This window comes from Bubalus bubalis, chromosome 20 (genome assembly GCF_019923935.1).
Source record: "Bubalus bubalis isolate 160015118507 breed Murrah chromosome 20, NDDB_SH_1, whole genome shotgun sequence".
NCBI lineage: Eukaryota > Metazoa > Chordata > Mammalia > Artiodactyla > Bovidae > Bubalus > Bubalus bubalis.
The window spans coordinates 36,278,157-36,293,716 of record NC_059176.1 but is presented as its reverse complement, the minus strand read 5'-3'; the positions used below and the strand labels follow the sequence as shown (position 1 = coordinate 36,293,716).

At 42.0% G+C, this 15,560-nt stretch overlaps 1 protein-coding gene, 1 long non-coding RNA gene and 1 pseudogene across 3 annotated transcripts in view; 2 read left to right on the top strand and 1 right to left on the bottom strand.

Annotated features, from left to right (window-relative positions):
• The window catches only part of ARID3B (AT-rich interaction domain 3B), a 48,659-nt gene extending 45,996 nt beyond the window's left edge, over positions 1–2,663 (bottom strand). For both annotated transcript variants that reach the window (XM_006046349.4, XM_006046350.4), the window contains exon 1: positions 2,509–2,663. The gene's annotated coding sequence lies outside the window, so the exon portion shown is untranslated. The remainder of the gene's footprint in view (positions 1–2,508) is intronic.
• Positions 2,664–2,846: 183 nt separating this feature from the next.
• On the top strand, positions 2,847–15,319 carry LOC112580858. Its single transcript, XR_003105181.3, has 3 exons — positions 2,847–3,121; positions 8,040–8,430; positions 15,055–15,319. It is a non-coding gene; the product is annotated as an uncharacterized LOC112580858 (long non-coding RNA).
• On the top strand, positions 12,785–13,102 carry LOC123330892 (annotated as a pseudogene).
• Positions 15,320–15,560: the final 241 nt, after the last annotated feature.

Sequence of the window (15,560 nt, the reverse complement as noted above, 5' to 3'; positions counted from 1 at the left end):
TAAACCTGAGTGGTGGGAGTTTGGGGCGGGTGTGGGGGGGGTGGTAGGTGGGCAAAAAAAAGTGTGAGGAAGAAGAACAGGATTTAGGAGGAGAAATATGGGATGAATCCCAGTTGTGCTGGACAACTGGTGGGTTTAAAACAAAGTAAACCTAGATGACATGAAGTCTGCAAACATCTGTGTTCTGATCTCTCTTCCTCAACATTATCAAACACTAATCTGTTTATTACTGAAAAAGCTACTGGGTTTGCACTGTACAGAGGTTGTGAGTAGGAAAACCACAATAAAAAAGGGAAAGAAGGGCCTGCCTACAAGAAAGAGACTATTGCTTACGTTCCCAGGCCCATCAGAGAAAGATATTGCCATCAAAGCAAGACCGAGTTATCAGGCAAACACAAAGATTTTTCTCATAGAAAAGCAGAACCTAGCAAACTCCCCTTGGGTTTAAACTTTTAAAATTTCCCAGAATAAATGGCCAGCCTGCTTTTTGAGTGGGCTGAGCCAATGCTAACTGGACATTATAGCCTCAAAAAGAATCCAATTTCAACAACATGAGAGAATGAAACACGAAAGGAGGCAAGAGTTCTCAAATTGCAATCGTCAACTCAAAAACAAACGGGGGAGGGGGGATTCCTCTGGAGATTTTTAAGCTTTAATTAATTGGAAACAGGTATGAATATCGTCTAAACAAGTCAAAGCTCCTTTTTTAAATTTTTAAATTCTCTTTTAAAGCTTCTTTTTTAAAAACAGTCTAGAAAATCTCGTCACATCCCCTTTCTTTCTGATTCACTTCTATGACATTCTATGACAAATACAAAAAGGAAAGGCTTTCAGGCCAAAAGTATTCTGGAGGCAGGTTTATCAGCATTCTTACCAATCAGTCTCCAAACACACACCCCTTTCACACCCTCTCCTCCTTTAACCAGCCCCTCTCTTTACCTTCCTCCTTTTCAGGCCCCCACCCCCAGCAAACCTCACTTGAGTTATGTTTCCTCAGCAAGTCTTCGAAACTGAATGGATTACTATGCATGGGCAAATTTTAGGTGAACAGGACTTGCAACATGGCGTACAGTGCTATCATCACATAAAAGCAGCAGCAGCAGGGCACAGGTTGGGACTTGATAAATTTGATAAATGCACTGTTCCACTGTTTAAGGATTGGGCAGAAAGACTTAAAAAAAAAGAAAGAAAGAAACCTAAATGTCTTCGCATCTTCAAAAACTCACGGGGAAGTAATCACACCCCTAGCAAAATCAACTGCTTGGATTTATGTTTTTGTGTTTTTTTTTTTTAAACAGATTGAAAAGGTACAACTTTTCAAGCTAGGCAAAAAAATTAATTTTTTAATTTTCATTTTCTGTTTAATCTTAGAAGTACTTGGTTTGTCTTTTGCATTCTGTGAAAAATTCAAATTCCAATTTGCCTCTCTCTTACTGCCTCTACTTCCTCTCTTCGCACTTTAGAAAGTGTGAGTTATGCCTGCAGCACTACTTTCATTCTGCTATAGCCCTTTTTATAGCGTACCAAAGCATGAAAAGGTTTACACCCACGTTAAATCCAGTTGCCAAAAGTGTTCATTTAAAATAAAAACAATCTGCATCAAAGAAAAGTAAACAAAAGAATAAGGAAAAGCAAAGAATTCGGTGGTCATTTTCATTCTCCTTATAGCATTATAACATCAATCGATCACAAGCGGGATAATTTTTCAAACAAGTCCTGCCAGTCATCGAACAACTGTTTCTCCTCTTGTGGCACCATCTTCTCTGTATGCTGTCCTCAGCGGGGAGGGGTGGGGGGTGGTATCTCACAGCCTCTTTAGGAAGACTGAGATGACTCAGTTCTACAACTCGATGCGCACAACCTCCCCCAAAGAGCCCATCTTCCCCCTGACCCTAAACAGCTAGTAGATCCAAACAACAATACCACCTGCCTACTTTTAGAAAACTTAGGTCTCAAATATCTAAACCACTCCATCCCTTCACACGGCCCCCTCCCCCATTTCCCCTAAAGTTCCCGGACCTGCAAGACGGGCGCAACGGACTCCTTGCAGCTTTGAAGCCCGCCTCGCCCACCATTCCTTCTACCTTCGCTGCCAGATCCCTCTGCCAGCCAGCCCCCTTTTACCCCATACGTCCATCACCCCGCCATTCTTTACATCCCCCCAACCCAACTCTATCCCTTTTACCTCTACCAAGCCCCCCTCCACCCCCAAGCCAATCCGCTGGCTCTTCTTAGATCGTCCCAACGCCACCTTATCTTTGCTCTCTCCGTTCCCAGGGGCCCCTCACTCTTCCCATCCCTTTATCTCAAATCACCCTAATGGGCGAGGGCGCTTCTGGGCTCCTCCCAGCGCTCTCACTTTTCCTCCGCGGTCCCCAGTGCTCCGCCGGCCCGCGCCTTCACGTCTGCCGCTACACACCTGCCTTCCCTTCTACTCCTCCGTCCCCTCCACCTGCCACAGCACCCGCTCCTGCCGAGGCTGAGAGAGACGGACCCCGCGCGGCTTACCTGTGCGGGGCGCTCCGGGTCCGCCGGCAGCACAGGAGGCGGTCACTCAGGCCCCGGCGCGGCAGCTGCGTTTCGGAGTTGTCCGCAGCCGGGGGCCACAGCCGGGGCGGGGCCCGCACCGGAAGCGGCGCCGCAGGGCCGGGTCGCCGGCCCGGGGCGGGAAGGGGGCGGGGCCACAAGGAACGGGCGGGGCCTGGTGCCGGAAGTGGCCAAAAAGGGACGAGGGGTGGGGTTTAGCGGAAGTGACTTCCAGGGAAAGCTCCGCCCAACCGAGTCGTGGGCGGAAGCTACTGGAAGCTGGCAGAAGCTTCCGCCAATGGGAAAGCGCAAACACGGAGGAGTTCCGGTGAGAGTACTTCCGCGGGGAGTTGAAAAAAGCCGGTCCGCTTGCTCCTTTTTTGCGAGTTTTCTAGCGTGAGGGCTGGTGTAACGCGGGCCAGCGGTAGGTTGGCAGGAAGGTAAATAAAGGACAAGAAGTGTCAGGGCCTTCTGCTGTTGCGGCCCCCTCCACAGCCTCCTGCCTACAAACCGTTTTCCTCTGAAATTCCCGCTTCCAGATTAGCTTTTCTGTGTCATCTGAGGATTCAGCATCCCCTGGAACTCTCTCACATGGGTTAGTATTCTCACTTCCCAGGTTCCAGAAGTGGGGGCAATGTGCCAAATACTGTCACCTCTTGTAAAAACCCTTGCTTCTGTGACGCTTACTCGTAAGACTTTGGCACCCATTTAACCACCTCTGTGAAGATGATCTGTTAATATGTGGATCCAGCTCCTTTTCTTACTTTCTCTAACCATCTACCATCTTGATAAATTCAGAATCACTGACAATTCATTTAACTTGCAGGCTTCATCCCTTTTCTCAGCCTCCCAATCCCAGTCAAAAAACCTGGATCTTGTCACCAGAAACTGTCCTGTTGGGAATCAGTAATTCGAACATACCTCTATCCAACCACAGCCTGATAACCTTGAGCTTGACTGCTCAAGAACGTCACCATAACTGTCTTTTTCGCTTTATCAGAACCTCCAATCTGATGAAAGCTTCTACTTAAGTCCCACTTTTCAGTTCCCTCCCTATCCGTCTTAAATTCAATGTTACATCGTTACAGTCCCCCTCTTACTCTTAAGCCTGCCCCAACACTCCTCTTTTCCCCAAACAAGTCCTCCACCGTTGATGGATTAATATGCTTCTGTATGCCTGTATCTTGTCACAGTAAGTTGTCCTGCTGAGCAGATTGGCATCCCTAAATACAATCATTTCAACCTTAAATGAGCTCTGAACAGTGTATGGAAATTTCATCATATTTTTCTAGTTAACTTGCTCTCCACTGTCTGCAAATCTCTAATCCTATGCTTCCTGTACTGCTTCCCTGATTATCCTACTGTCTAAGTAATAGAAAATATAGAATGCCCTCAAATCTAGAAATCTACATGTGTTTCCATCCTGTCCTTGCCTCCTATAAGTTACTCAATCAAAAATATTCACTGAACAACTATATGCCAGATGAGACATCATCTAAGTGCTTGTTGATCAATGAACAAAAATTTTCAAGGATGTTTCTAGTGTGAGGAGACAGAAAAACAAATATATGTGTGTGTATGTATATATTCTAAGAAAAACAAAGCAAGGTAAGGGTTAAACAGTGGTCTCAGGTGGCTACTATTTTAGATGTTAGAGAAAGATTCATTGATAAGGGACACTTAAGCAGAAAATGGAATTGATCTGATCGGGCTGTGCCATGTGGATATCTTGGGAAAGCAAGTTCTAGACAGGAGAAGCAAATTTAAATGCTCTGAGGCAGGAGGGTGCTTGACATGCTATAGAAATAGCAAAGAGATTGCTCTAGCTGATACAGAGTCAGTGTGGGGAGAGTGGTAGGAGATGAGATCAGAGAGGTAGCCTGGGGTCCAATCCTGTGGGACTTTGTAGGCCATGGTGACAACTTTGGATTGTTAACACTAAAACCACTGAAGAGTTGTTTGATCACATTTAAGCCTCTTAAAGTTTCATTCTAGCTATTACGTGGAGAATAGACAATGAGGGTAGAGAAGTAAGAGTGGAAGTGCCAGTTCTGGCAGAAGATGATGGCAGCAGTGGGGGTGGTAAGAACGGGTCAAATTTCAGGTGCATTTTGAAAATGAAGCCACAGGACTTACTAATGGATTATGTCTAGGTTAGGGAAGAGAGTAAAGGATGATGTCAAGGTTTTTGTCCCAAGTAACTGGTAGAATAGTGGTATCATTACTAACCAAGAAATTTTGTCCGAAGCTGACCCCGATGGAATGCTACTCAGCAATGAAAAGGAATGAAGGATTTTTTTTAAAAAAAGGAATTAAGTATTGACATACCCAACAACTTGGTGTTACAACAACATAACAATAAAGGCATTATGCTGAGTGAAAGAAGCTAGTCTCAGAATGAAAATCTTGAAAATATTAAAAACATAGTATCAGAGAATAAGTCAGTGGCTCCCGGATTTAGGAATGGAAGAGTGACTATAAAGAGATAGCAAAAAGAAGGATTTGGGCGTGATGGAACCCTTCTGTATTCTGATTGTGGTGGTAATTACGTGAGTCTAAACATGTGTTAAAATCCATAGAACTGTATAACAAAAATACAGTCAGTTTTATTGTATGATCATGTTTTATTTTTTTACTGTGCTCAGAATATGCGTGCTATGCACTCTCAGTCATGTCCAACTCTTTGCAGCCCTGTGGCCCACCAGGCTGCTCTGTCCATGGAATTTTCCAGGCAAGAATACTGGAGTGGGTGGCCATTTCCTATGCCAGGGGATGATCCTGACCCAGGGATTGAACCTGCATCTCCTGTGTCTCCTGCATGGGCAGGTGGATTCTTTACCACTGCGCCACCTGGGAAGCCCCATATTGTATGATAAGTTTTTAAACCAAACTTGCCTTGCAAGCTCAAGTTTCCCTTCCTAATTCTCAGGGTTCTCCCTTTAACCTTTTGCAATGTTGGATCCTTCTATCTGCATTCAAACAAGCTCTAGTTTCAACCATCTTTTGCTTTGAAAAAACAAAAACAAAAAAAAACAAACACCCTTTCCCTTGACCCTATATTCTGTGACTAAGGCCTTATCTCAAGATTCCCCTTCCTGGCAAAGCTTCTAGAATTACTGTCCTCATTGCAGCCCAAGCGATCTTTATCTCTCTCTCTTTAAAATGCTCTACAGCTTCCCATTACTCTTGGGATTGAGACCTAAATTCCTTCATGTGGCGGGCAGAACCCTAGCGTCTGCCTACCTCTTTGGTTTTAACTCTGCTTCAGGTAGAGTAGAGGACCCAAGAGGAGGCAGCCTTCCTAGATAAACTCAGTAGTAGTTGAAACAACACACACACTCTCTGCCCCACACCCCACCCCTCACCCCCCATAGTCATGTGTTTAAACTCTGGAGATAATCACCCATTCTGATTAACAGAAATATCATTTAATCTCCTTTGGCATCCAAGATGTAGTAGATTGAACAGAATAACCATAGTATTTTTCAGTTTCTCCTATTGAGAGGTGGAGTCTGTTTCTCCATTTTCTGAATCTCAGCTTGGTCATTTGATTTGCTTTGTTTCTATGGGATATTTGCAAGTCTGATACTAGAAGTATTTAAAAAAAATTTTTTTAACTGTATTTACTTTTGGTTGCACTGGGTCTTTGTTGCTATGTGTGGACTTTCTCCAGTTGCAGCAAGTGAGGGCTACTCTTCATAGTGGTACATGGGCTTCTCATTGCGGTGGCTTCCCTTGTTTCGGAGCACAGGCTCTAGAACGTGGGCTCGGTACTTGTGGCACACAGGCTTAGTCACTCCTTGGCATGTGAAATCCTTCCAGACTAGGGATCGAACCCCACTGACCCACCTGTGTCTCCTGCATTGGCAGGCAGATTCGTAATCACTGGACCACCAGGGAAGTCCATAAAAATCTTAAAAGGTGCTTACAATTATGGCTTGCTCTCTGTTGCTGCTGAGAACTCTTTCACCACCTTGTGAAAAACTCTAGCTAACCTGATAAATGATGAAAGACATGTAGTCGTCACCCCAACTGACATCTAAGCAACTGCCAGACATGTGAGTGTGGCCCCTTAGACAAACTAGCCTGCCAACCATCAGATGTGTGAACCAGGCCATTGTAGACCATCTAGGCCAAGCTATGCTAGCCAAGACCAGAAGTCCGTTGACAAACCCATAAACCAGTGAAAAATTAGGTTTATTGTTTTAAAGTTAAACCAGTAAGTTTTGGGGCAGTTTGTTTTGCAATAAAAGGTAATTGAAACCCAGGGCATTTCTTTGCATCTGTCCGGCTAGATTTGGTTGGTGGAATTCTTAGAGCTGAAGAAGAAAGTCTCCGTACATCATCTTCACATAGGTGGCCTATGTTACCTAAAGTTCTCCCATCACATTTTGCTTAAATACAGCAGGGATGTAATCTTACATCATGTCTTTTATTTCAGCTGTTCAATATAGATGATGTCATTTGCATGGTTTTCATTGAGTTTATTATTTTTAAAAAAATAAAGGTTGAATTATATAAATATTAGGTACTATTTGTATGTATGTTTTGTTATTAATTTATTCTTAATAGTACCGGGCATAAAAGTTAAGAAACAAGCTGAGAAATATGGTAAATGGCCACAGTATAGAAAAATAATGTAATTAATTACAATTAATGAAGAGAAAATGCTTTTATGAATTTATGATAACCAGTGTGAATTACTGATGTAATTTGTGTCCATCTTAAAGAGATTTGGTGTTTTCACATGAATAGGTGTCAATCTGGGGACTTGGGAACATAAAAAATGTTTTCTCATTGAAATAACAGTGATTACATTTTCCACCTGCATTGGCCCCACAAAAGGCTTTTCAGGTAAGGCAGGAGGGGACCGTCCTTTTACTGTAATAGAAAATTAAAATGTGACAGATGATTAAGGCTCTTCTTGCTCTGAGATCAAGGTATAGCCTCAGGAGCCTGGGATTTCTTTGGAGGGAATGATGCTGAAGCTGAAAGTCCAGTACTTTGGCCACCTCATGCGAAGAGCTGACTCATTGGAAAAGACTCTGATGCTGGGAGGGATTGGGGGCAGGAGGAGAAGGGGACGACAGAGGATGAGATGGCTGGATGGCATCACTGACTCAGTGGACGTGAGTCTCAGTGAACTCCGGGAGTTGGTGATGGACAGGGAGGCCTGACGTACTGCAATTCATGGGGTCTGAAAGAGTCGGACACGACTGAGCGACTGAACTGAACTGATAACTGTGTATAAAGAAAGAATGTGACAAGCCTGAAAGGAGGTGTATCCTGTTCACACATTCCTGAGGAGACCTTGCTTTTGTGGTGGTGGATGTACCAGTAATGCTATCTGTATCCTGATTTGACTTCCAATGTGTTTTCCTACAGGGGAACATATGCCCATCAGGTTGACTCCTGGGTCCTTTCTTTCACAAAACTGTTTGTATTTTTGTTATTGTTCATTTTTTGTTTATCTTCTTAAAAAATTTTTTTTAATTTATTTTTTGACCTTACAGCATGTGCAGTCTCAGTTCCCTGACCAGGGATTGAAGCCGTGCCCCCTGCAAGTGGAAGCATGAAGTCTTTAACTATTGGATTGCCAGAGAAGTGCCTGTTGTTCATCTTTCACATCAGATAGTATTTGGTGCCTGATGTCTGAGTTATGTTTGGTAGCCTCCACAAGCCAGTCAACCCTGGGAGACTGCCAGCACCTAGTTATTGAGGCCCGAAATAATAAGGCCGGCTGGTGGTGAGCAGCCAGCCTTCCCCTGCAGCAAGCCCATTCCCTGTTAACCTGCTCTCACCACAGAGGTCCTCTCCAATCCTTTGACTCTGGGATTTTCCAGCATTTTGATGAACTAGACTATATTGTTCTTTCCCTGACCTGGAAGAGGTCAGACCCCTAAGGTAAGTGATTCATCTTTGCAAACATTGGTTCATTTCACTCTTTTTGACACAGAATTGAAAGCTATTTTTGCAAGGCTCCACCCAGATTTCCAGTACTCAGTAGTCCCATAGGCTTCCAAAGCAAACAGGAATAGGAGGCAGTTCAAGCCATCTGTCCTAGAACAAGACCTCTGGTCTCAGGTCTGCGTCTCTGGTCGGGGCTCTTTGGGAGCTACCTGGCCTCCCATCCAACAGAGCTGTTATAAACCAGATACTATCAAGTGCTGACAAGACTAAGAGGAGAGGGTGCCCAAGCTGAAGTCAGCCTGGCAGTGAGCTTGGTTGGCTGGGAGAATAGTGGCGCCAACCAGTTCCTATAAATGTGTCCACAGACACCTACATATGGTCAGGGGCTTTAACCCATCAAAAATCTTTATTCCCAAGCACCAGCTTGAATGTTGAGTTCTTAAAAATAGTAATATACATTTTCTGTTGTCAAGATTGGGCTTCCCTGATAGCTCAGTTGGTAAAGAATCTCCTGCGATGCAGGAGACCCCAGTTTGATTCCTGGGTCAGGAAGATTCCCTTGTGGCTCAACTGGTAAAGATCTGCCTGCAATGTGGAATACCTGGGTTTGATCCCTGGGTTGGGAAGATCCCCTGGAGAAGGGAAAGGCTACAGTGCTCTGGCCTGGAGAATTCCACAGACTGTATAGAAGAACATGAGCAACTTTCACTTTCACTTTTCATTATCCAGGACTCTTGCCCTTTCTGTGTTTTAAAAAAAAAAAATCGAGACAACTATAGAGATGTTATGGAAGAGACCAGGCAAGGATTTTTAGAAACATGAGCTCAGAAGATGCAAAGTATATTGGAGAAACTTCAGTGGGGAAGAAGTTTCCCAAATATAGGGTGGGGAGCACTTACTTCTGTAATGTTTAGGCATTGGGCTCATCATGTCTTTATTGTTCCCACACAGCACAGCTATGTTCCTTCCTGTTGTGAGCTTAAGGCTAGTTAATCCAGAATCTGAGCTAAAGGAAACCAAGTATAGTTTAATAGGCGTTAGGAGTTCCTGATGTTTTATTAATGTGGAATATATTCAGAGCTAGAGAAGTTGAAAAGATTGTCTGTTCTCCGAGCCTTCATTTGCTACTTTATGGCAAGAGCACGTGTTGAATGCTTTGATGGATTCAAGCCAGTCCTGACACGGGTTCTTAACTCGGATGCAATTTCAGGGAATGAGATAACCCCATTTGGGAATCTGTTTTAGAAACTTCATGTTGAAAAACTGAGCTTGGTTTTCAGTCTCTCCAATTAAAGTGAACGTTTGATTTCATAATGCTTATAACTGTACTAAGATTATGTTAGAAGAGAAAAGAGTGGTTGTAAAGCTAACTGATTTACTAGTAGTGTTCTCCCGACCAATCCCCTTTCACGCTCCCCGCCACCCTCACAAAAAAATAGGGCAAAATACTTGACTTAACACTGTGGTCATCAAGCAACGAGTCATTTCCTAATATGGACAGTTGAACCCTCCAGTTTCACTTCTGGAATTCAAGTACTTGGAGAATGGCATTTACATTTGTGTACATTTTCTGCAACTCCCTCCCTCTCACTCCCCAACTCGATGAACCCTCTGTGTTGTTTGCTTTAACATTAATTTTGGCATCTACAATGACTAAATTTCCAGAACCTGTAATATAGGATCAGCCTGAAAAAACAAACAAACAAACAAACAAAAAATACATAGGATCAGCCTGAACCCAATACAATCTAACCCTAATAGTTTAATACAAAATTCAAATGAATAGTCACAAGATTTGAGGGCTCTCTCCTTAATAAAACTGAATCATTACCCCACAAAATTGTAGTCTTTAAAAAGAATGAAGTCAGTACATTTCTACTGACATAGGAAGTCATCAGTGGTAGAATTTCGAAACTAGGAAGTCACAGAAAAGTAGGTAAAATAAAATCATCTTGGAAAAGAAAAAGTGATTTAATCTTTTGAAAAATAATTTCCCATCTTAATAATAAAGATAGTTATGATACATGTGCTAACCTTAGACTCAAGTTTAATTTTTGCTTTCTTTGGTAATTAGACAAAATTATATATTATGGAAAACTCTGCACTGCTTATTAACTGATGGTTATCATGTGCTAAGCACTTTACTTATCATTTAATCCTCACAGTAACCTTCATCTTGTGCCCAGTCACTCAGTTGTGTCTGATTTTTCGCGACCTCATGAGCTGTAGACTGCCCAGGCTCTCTGTCCATGGGATTTTCCAGATAAGAATACTGGAGTGGATTGCCATTTCCTTCTCCAGGGGATCATCCGCACCCAGAGATCCAATCCGTGGCTCCTGTGTCTCCTGCACTGGCAGGCAGATTCTTTACCTCTAAGCCACCAGGGAGGCCCCAACCTGCATTTTACTGTTTGAGAAAACTAACGCATATAGGAGTTAAACAACTTGCCGGAGGTCAAATACATGTTACATGTAGCAGAACTGGGCTTTGAGCGCAGGGTCTCTGACTATAATTCATGTTGCTGACCTCCATGTTGTATTCCTCCCATCAATGTAAATGTTTGAATTTGTAACCATTTGAGTTTTACAATAGTAGGCCACAGAGAATCAATATGGTCAAATATTAGCTTTGTAATTTGGCTAAAAGAAGCTAAGTAAAGTCCTAATTCAGAGAGTAAAGCCAGATACTGGTGGACCTGAAGCTGACCTCTGCCTTACATTTGCCGAGTACAAACCGAAAGAACTACAACATAGTTCAAACAGCCTAAATGGTTCATGTGTAGGGAACTGGTTAACTAACATGGTACTAAGCTATCAAAAAGCAAAATGGAAAGAAGATAAAAATGAAGTTTGTAATGTACTAATGTGGATCACTTTCCAAAACATTAAATGAAAAAAGCAAGGCTCATTACAGGATGCTTGTATGTTACCATTAATAATTATGTTTAAACAGGATGTGCATATATAATCATTATGTTGAACAAGCATGACTCATGGGGTGTGTATCAGTTAATGCAGGCTAAACAACTGCAACAAATAGATCCAAAACACGACTCAGCAAAGTAATGTATTTCTTGCTTACCTAATAGTTCTGGACAGATATTTAGGTCAGGGAGGAAGCGCTCCTACATTACTGTCCTTCATAGGCCTTGGCTCTGGTCGTCTGGTTTGCCGCCACCTGGGTCAGAAAGTGGTACACACTGCTTCCACTCACACTGGAGAAAATGTTGTCGTGTGGCCATACTCAAATTGAATGGGAATATGGGAAACTAGTCTCATAGTTCCAGAGATTAATAGGTTTTGCTAGACAGACAAGGCCTCTGTCGCAGTCAACCTCTCTGGTCACCAAATATATTCACCTTCTCCCCAAGGGTGAAGACAAAAGTCTCATTCAATTATTGAATTTCATATCAAAATAATGATTGCAGTCTTTTCTAATTAGCTTTGATGAATTTCCTCATGGTCTAGCAATCTATGAGCTAAAAGTCAAGTTGTTGCTATCAATACTTCATTACTGCTCCACCCAGTACCCAATGATAAGACAGAAAAACAGCAATAAAAGTCCCTGTTAGGAAAAGGGAGAATGGGAAACAAAGCAGTCATGTCCAAAGCTATCATGGAATTTGGACATATACATTATGAAGATATTCTTGGGCAGAGGATCTGAATAGACATTTTTCTGAAAGATGTACAGATGGCCAAGGGCACATGAAAAGATGGTCAACATCGCTAATCATTGGGGAAATGCAAATCAAAACCACAATGAGTTTAAAAGTTAAAAAAAAGAAACCCACAATGAGGTATCACCTCATACCTGTCAGAATAGGTATTATCAAAAAGACAACAAATAACAAACGCTAACAAGGATGTGGAAGAAAAGAGAATGCTTCTGCACTGTCGGTGAGAATGTAAATTAGAGCAACCACTATGGAAAACAGTATGGAGGATCCTCAAAAAACTAAAAAGAGACCTACCATATGATCTAGCAGTTCTACTTCTGAATATTTTTCTGAAGAAAAAAAAATTAATTCAAAAAGATAAGGTCTGGGGTTGCACTGCCAGGGACTCTGTCCTCTCTGGAGGGGATATCCCCAGTGACCTTCAATTTCCGGAGACTGGGCTGCACTACAAGAAACTCCCAGCTCACGCCTCGACGGATCCTGACCATCTCCTGGCCAGAGAAATGGCTCCAGAGCAGTACCTGCTGCACCTTTTCACAAGTAGTACATGGTCTATTTTTCACATCATTTGGTTGAGTTTTATCTGTTGAAAGCCTGAGGCAGTGGAATCAACAATAATACTTCCTACATCACTTAAGAGTAGAAATTACAGGAATTTGCTGCTTGCAATGTCTTCTCACAAGACTTTCAGGATCAAGTGATTCCTGGCCAAGGAACAAAAGCAGCATTGTCCCATTTCCCAATGGATTCAAATGAAAACTGGCAATAAAATTGGTACAACTCCAAGAGAAGACATTGGAGAAGAATCAGACTGAGTCTGTAAGAAGCCTTGCATATGAAGTGCTACTTAACCTGCTGAAAGTCTGTGTAGGATACATTTTAAGTTAAAATTTTTATAAAACAATATATATATATATAATGAATCCATTTTTATAAGATTTTAAAAATATGTGTGTATACACAGATATGCATACACAGACACACACCCCTATATGTGTGTATGTACATTAAAGAAACTGGAAGACTGGGACTTCACTGGTGGTCCAGTGGTTAGGAATCTGCCTTCCAGCACAAGGGACATGGGTTCGATCGCTGGTCTGGGAAGATCACACATGTGGTGGAGCAACAAAGTCCCTGTGCCATAACTACTGAGCCCGTGTGTGCAACTGCTGAAGTGTGCCCTAAAGCCTGTGCTCTGCAACGAGAAGCTGCCACCACAAGAAGCCCATGCACTGCAACTAGAGAGTAGCCCCCTCTCACTGAAAGAAGAGAAAGCCTGGGCACAGCAATGAAGACCCAGCACAGCCAGAAATAAATAAATGAATAAATAAGTATAATTTAAAAATAAACTGGAAGACTATATACCAAAGTCTTAACAATAGTTATCTTTGTATGGTCCTAATATAGGTGATCTTTCTCTCCTTCTGGGTCTTTTCTACACCTTCTAATGACCTACTATCTGAACACCTCATGAGTATTTTAAGGGAGAAATGGAATGTTTGACTCTTGGTGTTTCCTCACTAGTGGTCCATCTGGCTCAGTAATAGATAAGGGAAACGTTTTGTTGGGAAAGGTCCACTCTTTAGTGGACCAGAAGGACACATCAAATGGTAAACTGTGATTATAAGTGACTTTGTTTTCTGCTTCTTGTGTTTTTTGGTTTCCTATAATGCACATGTTACCTTTAAAAAATGTTATTTTAAGAACCTTAAAAAATACATATGCATTCCTATGTTTTTGCCACCTTATTTACAATAGTCAATTTACAAAAGCAACCTAAGTGTCCATTAATAGATGAGTGGATGAAGAAGCTCTATATAAAACATATATATAACATACATATAACACATATATATACCCTGACATATGCAATGTAATATCAGCCTAAAAATAATGAAATCTTTCCATTTGTAATAGCATAAACGGGCTTAGAGGGTATAGTGCTAAATGAAAAGTCAGAGAAAAACAAATGTGGTTATTATCTCACATGTGGAATCTAAAAAACATAACAAATGAACAAACAACAAAACAGAAACAGACTCGGAGAGCAAACAGGTGGTTGTGGGGGCGGGGGAGGTGGTGAGGGAGGGTGGGTAAGTGAAATGGATGGGGAGATTAAGAGGTACGGTGGTTTGTTTTTAAGAAGTGCAGTCTTTCAGTTACAAAATAAACGAGCCACAGGGATAAAATGAACCACATAGGGATTATAGTCAATAATTATGTAGTATCTTTGTATGGTGACAGATGGTGACTAGACCTGTGGTGATCATCTCGTAACAGAAAAATCACCATGCTGTGCACCCGAAACTATTAACAGAATGTTGGTCAGTTACACATCAATTAAAACAAAAAGGTAAAGGGCGTTATGAAAAGATGCTCTATCCTGGCAGCGAAGGAAGTTCTCGGATTAGGTCCCGTTTTGCCCTTGTCATTGTTATTCTCTTATTGTTCTCCGTATGCCCTGCTTCTGCCCTCTGGCAAGTCCTTGCTCAGCCACTTTTCTCCCTGGCTCTGTGTGAAGTGGAAGCATACCTTCCTTGAAGACTGTACAGCTTTGACAACCTGCTTCCGGATGGCTGGAGATCCAAGCGCTGTTTTATGGTTTTACTTATTTATTCAGGCCAGGCTTGTGGGGTTTGGGGCAATATAGTTCCCCCAGAAATTTCAGCTCTATTTGCTTCTAAGCAGCTTGTAATCCCAAAGACCTCTCAGACAGGTTTTCAACATTAGCAAAAAAGTAAGAGAAACTTCAAAAATTTTCAAAAAGTAACAACCTGGTCAATACTCCTTGTGTTATTCCCATAATTTAGGTCAAGAAGAGGATCTTTCCTGAGGGTTTCATCTGTGAAAATCTGGATCATGACTTTGGTGAACTTTCCAGTCCCTCTTTATTCTGCTAGTTGTATGTTTATTGATGTTATGTTCGTTTACTCTCTAGTTGGTGTTGGAATTCAACTCCACTGTGTAGTGCCTGCCTCGTGAGTTGGTGCAACAGATGAGCCTGAATCAAAGCACGTGATGACCACCACAACCACCGTTTCAGCTGGCAGGGAAAGCCATAACCATGTCTAAGAATGAATCTGAGAATCCATCCAATCTAGATGAATTAGATCTAGAATTCTAGACCAGGGCTCAGCAAACTGTAGCCTGTGGAGCAAACATGGCCAACCATCTATTTCTTTAAATAAAGTTTTATTGAACACTTACTTGTTTATATATTCATCATGCTTCTGTACCACAACAGCAGAGCTGAGTATCTGCAACAGAGATAGTATGGGTCACAAAGCCTACAATATTTACCTTCTGGCCCTTTGCAAGAAAATAAAAAATTACCCTTTTTTTTTTTTTCTAATTTTTGATAAGATACATCCTGATATATCTGTGCATGTATGTTTTAGCATTCTTTTTCATATCTTTTTTTAAAAATTGAAGTATAATTGATAT